Below are 5,000 nucleotides of genomic sequence, written 5' to 3' on the forward strand. Positions count from 1 at the left end.
AGGATAAATACTTAGGAATCCCACTTTTTACTCACAAATCTAAAATTCAGTGCTTCAAATCCAAGCTAAAAAACAAAAATGTCGTCAGGCGGGCTGGACCTCCAAACTCCTCTTTGTAGCTGGAAAATGAGTCATGATCAAACATGTAGCAGATTCTCTAGCAACCTACCATATGACATGTTTTATAATTCCTAAAGTAATCACAAAGAGAATGGATTGTCGAAATAGGGCTTACTGGTGAGGTCATACCAGAGAGGATGGTAAATGGTTATGTCTAAAAAGATGGAAGTCAGTTTGTATCACAAATGAATTTGTGGAATGGGGTTTAAAAACTTCGAGAAATTCAACAAAGCTTTAATCACAAAAACTTCTTGGAGAATGATCCAAAATCGTAATCATTTATGGGCTAGAGTAATGGAGGAAAAATGCTTCAGAGGCATTTCCCCTCTATGTATAAAAAAACTGAAGACTAATAGCTCTGTGAAAATGCGGAGGTACCAAAATACACCACCACTTTTTTCTTAGGAAATCTGTATGGACAAACTCAATACAACTCTGAGAGTTAACCTCAATCAAGGAATAATATCTAGAGTTATGTCTCACTCTCTTGCGATTAGAGCGTTTACATAAACAAGTTCGTGAACCTAATCGCAAAGATATTACTTGGACGGTACCAAAGACCAATTGTCCAAGAATCAATCTAGTCGTATCCAACAAACTAGGTCGGATGTATCTACTAAGATTGATCAACGTACAACCTGTGATATTTCAATTATAAAGATAAACAATATAATGCGGAAAAAGAAATAACACAGACACTAGAAGTTTTGTTAAGGAGGAAACCACAAATGCAGAAAAACTCCGGGACCTAGTCCAGATTGAACACCAAACTGTATTAAGCCGCTACAGACACTAGCCTACTATCAATTAACTCCAGAATGGAATGTAGTTAATCCCTAAAAGGTATCCCGCCGGTTAAGGTACAGTCGTGCTCCTTACGCCTCTTGAATCCCAGCTGGACTCCGCGCAATTGATTCCCTTAGATGACATCATACCAACTAAGAGTTGATTCAACTCAATTGAAGACTTTAATCCAAATCTGCCTCCCACAGATTAAGCCTATATATTTATTTCCTTTACAATCAAATAACTGGATCAAAGGTGTGGAAATCGATAGCAATAGATAAAGTCTAGCTAACCTCAAAATCCGTACTTATGCAACCCGAAGTACATCCTAGATTATTATTCACCTTACAAGTATAAAATCTGTGGAGTCAACAAAGTTTGAGACGAAGAGAACTTTGATGATTTCTATCTATCTTTATCGATGGAGCAAGCTCAACAAATAATCAAGATCAGGATATTCAAGTTATCAAGGAAAGATAACTGGACCTGGCTTCATGAATCCCTATGAAGACTTTGTAGTCGCTAAGCTCTAAAACGGTTAGGAAGAGGACGACCCTAGATACAATTAGGACACACAAAAAAGTAGTATCGGGATTCAAAGATCCCAGTTTCTTGAAGTTCCCATTTTATAGACATTCAAAGCATAGGTTGCTTTAGGTTTAATCTAAGATAGATTTGGAACCAAACAAACAATATCCACCATTATATGAATCTTTGAATCTGATTTACATAAGCAAGTGTTGATGGTGGTTTTTAGTTCAGGGCTAAACTTGTAAAACCCTGCATTTAATGTGTTGTCACTCTGCAAAGAAACCATGTAAAAGTAACGAGTGTTCAACCTTTTCACTGGCGCATTTATTGAGCAACTCAATATATTCACGTGAAATTTATCCAGAATAGTGCATGTAGCAACAATCCCAGATATTCTGTAAATTTTGGCACCTTGACTGTATTACTCAGTTAATATAAAGTTTCTTTGAATGCTTTATGTGCTATGTTCCCCGGATGAACCCTTAATGTTGATATGGCATGACAATTTGTGTTTACTCGCAGCAGAGTAACACGAATTTCCAATTATCAAGGTTAAGGTCCTTGCATAAAGTATTATCGGAAAGCATACTGCTCTCTGGCAATGAACTTAAAGAACTTTGTGTCAACACATATAATTCAATCAATTTTGTGATAATTCACAAGATTCAGATATTACCCTGACTAATTTGCAAAAATTAGGGTTTTGCGCTCTGCGCAGTATATTAGACCTTGCATGTCGAAATTAAGCCTAGGGGGACTAGGTATTTAATCCGCCATGGATTAGTAGGTGCAAAATCCTACCTAAAATCAGAAAACAAGGAATAAAAGGAGTCGCGGAATAGAAGAAGCAACAAAGGAAGGTGTGGCCATGCCATAGGTCAGCCGGCGCCACTTGCAAGTGGCCACACCCCATGCTTCTCTAACCGGCCCTTATTTCTTGTCGACCAATCAGATCGCCTTAAACCCGCCACACACACATGACTTGTGGTTGGGCCCATACTTGCCGACCTTATTTCCCATTGACCAATCAGGTCGCTTTAAATCCGCCACACACACATCAGAAGTGTGGCCACGCCCATGCTTGGCCGACCCCTCTTTTTTCGACCAATCAGGTCACTCTAAACCTGCCACAATATCAAAAGAGGCAAAGTAGCGCCAGAAGGTCACAATGCCAAATTGGCTTTCCAAAAGACGCGCCAATACGCTAATTGGCATGCCAAATATGCCAAACGTGCCACTTTGCCGCAGTAGCATGCCGATCATGCCGTAAATAGCGCCCTACCTGCTAACCCACCCTCTGTTCGTGGACAACGCCATGATGTGCTTAAATTAGGGTTTTCTAGTCAGAAGCACTACTCTGCTTTAGGCGCATTAACCAAAACCCTAATTTCCAGTTGTGGCTCAAATCACGCCACTTTGGGCTCCACAACATGCCACGAGCCATGCGGGACCTAGGAAACCCCAGGAATGGCGCCATATCATAACCACTCATACCAACTCTTGCTCTTGTGTCTGTTTCCACATTATGGCCTTACTATAGTTCCTTTGGCATGACTATGGCGCCGTTTGCACAAAAGCGTCACCATACCGCGGCCGCATGCCACATGCACTAATTAGGGTTTCAGCATGCCAAACCCTAATTTAGGCGAAGTTGTTGCGCCAACCAAGCCAAATCATGCTACCCAGAGCATTGGGATTGATGTGGCAACTAGAACAAATGTTGCCAGAGCCATATTTGGGTCTAACACCAATATGCAAAAATAGATGTCGTGGCTATGCCAGGCGCCACTATGTCGCTGGCATGCCGCTACATGCCACTACACCATTGGCATGTGCCAATGACGCCATTGTGCTACCATCAGGCGCCAACAGAATGTGGCCATAATCAATGGCCACCTTTTCTCATGAGTTACGATCTCAACCGCCCAAATTCTCCACAGAATTTTCAGACTTTTGGAAAGTTTTGGGCGACCAACTAAGACAAGCTAAATAGCATCACGCGCTATTCTCTCGTGGAAAGTCTCCTGACTTTGACTTGCCACACATAGCAACCTGCTGCATGTTTTCCATGGAAACACTAGAGACATCAAACATGTCACAAACTGGGGGATGCTCATCAGGGTATTGGTCTGGCTGTTTACAACGTGCGGCGTGCAACACGCCCATTATAAGAAAGTGTCAGAAAGCAGGGAAGTTAGTGAAGGAAATAAGTAGTGGGTGTAAACTAACCCTTCTCCTTCATAGTGGGAACATGGTTTTCTGGCATTTACACACGACCCCACTTCTTCATCACTCAATGATTCTCACTTTCTACGAGATTAGGGTGCGTTCAATATGACTTGTATAAATAGGTTCTACCTATTTCAACCAAAATACAAGAGTTTTGTTTAACAACAAAACAGTATCCAGAAAACACCAAAGAACTGATAGCTTACATTCCGCAATCCAGTTCCACATTCTGATACAAGTCATAAAATAGCCACACCTTCAGAATTAACCATTCTGGTCTCACCACCTTCTTCGCTTCCCTCCATAAGACTAACCCTTCTCCTTCACTTTGTGACCGAAGCAAGCCTGCAACAACCATTTCTTGGTTTAGGCCAGGATTGTACAAATTGATCTCTCGAATCTAAAGTACTCCCGTGCAGTGCATTTGTTTAAGGTTTATGCCCGTTTCTCATCCACACACCCAAATTGACCAAAACCAACAGAAACAGTTTTTACCCACAAACAAATTGGCGACCACAGTGGGATATTAAATCTCTCGATTGCTAATTCAATTCTCAATTTCATTTCCATCCCAATTGGTCTTAATCCCAATTCAATCGTTAATTGAAACCCATTTCAGTCAAAGATTCTTTCCAGATGTATTTGGGTCATTCGAACCTTGCAGAATCAATAAATAGATGGAAGCCAACTACCATGGAAGACATGACAAAAATGCTAGAGGATATGGTTGCCAGCCAAGTTGATATTATCAGGCGGAAAAACGAGACGCTTCATATCCTGAAGAGTATAATAAGCCGATTGTGGAAAAAATCAGCAAAGGTTTCTCTGGAGGATCCCGCCAATTTCAAGAATAATCCGAAGTATGTTAAATATGTGTCTAAAGCCTGCGCCTCTACCAACGAGGATGCTGACGGAGCACGTAGCCACATCATAAAGGAGCAGCAGAAGAGCGACCGATTGGATTCTGCCAACACAGAGAGCCAGGACAATTTCACAAGACCGGGGGAGGAGACTTGCCAGGTGCGCCACAACATCTGCAAGACAAAGGTAAAGAGCGTGCCTATGAAGCCTTGTTGGAAAACATTTATCTCCAAACCCTCGCAGAAGTTGAAAGAGTTGTCCAACAGTCCGAAACCACGACTGCTTTGCTGAAAAGAGAAGCACCTGAAGAGGGGGAAATCTACCAAGACGCTTATGGAAACGAACACTGCGCCAATGAACAATATCCAGCTCAGCCACCATGTGTCTCCGTCGCTGACGCATGCCCCTCAAGAGAAATTACCTTTCAGCAATACGGTAGAAGTAAACGGTCCGCTCATGAATCAATGATCGCT

The sequence above is a fragment of the Papaver somniferum genome, chromosome 7 (genome assembly GCF_003573695.1).
Source record: "Papaver somniferum cultivar HN1 chromosome 7, ASM357369v1, whole genome shotgun sequence".
Classification (NCBI taxonomy): Eukaryota; Viridiplantae; Streptophyta; class Magnoliopsida; order Ranunculales; family Papaveraceae; genus Papaver; species Papaver somniferum.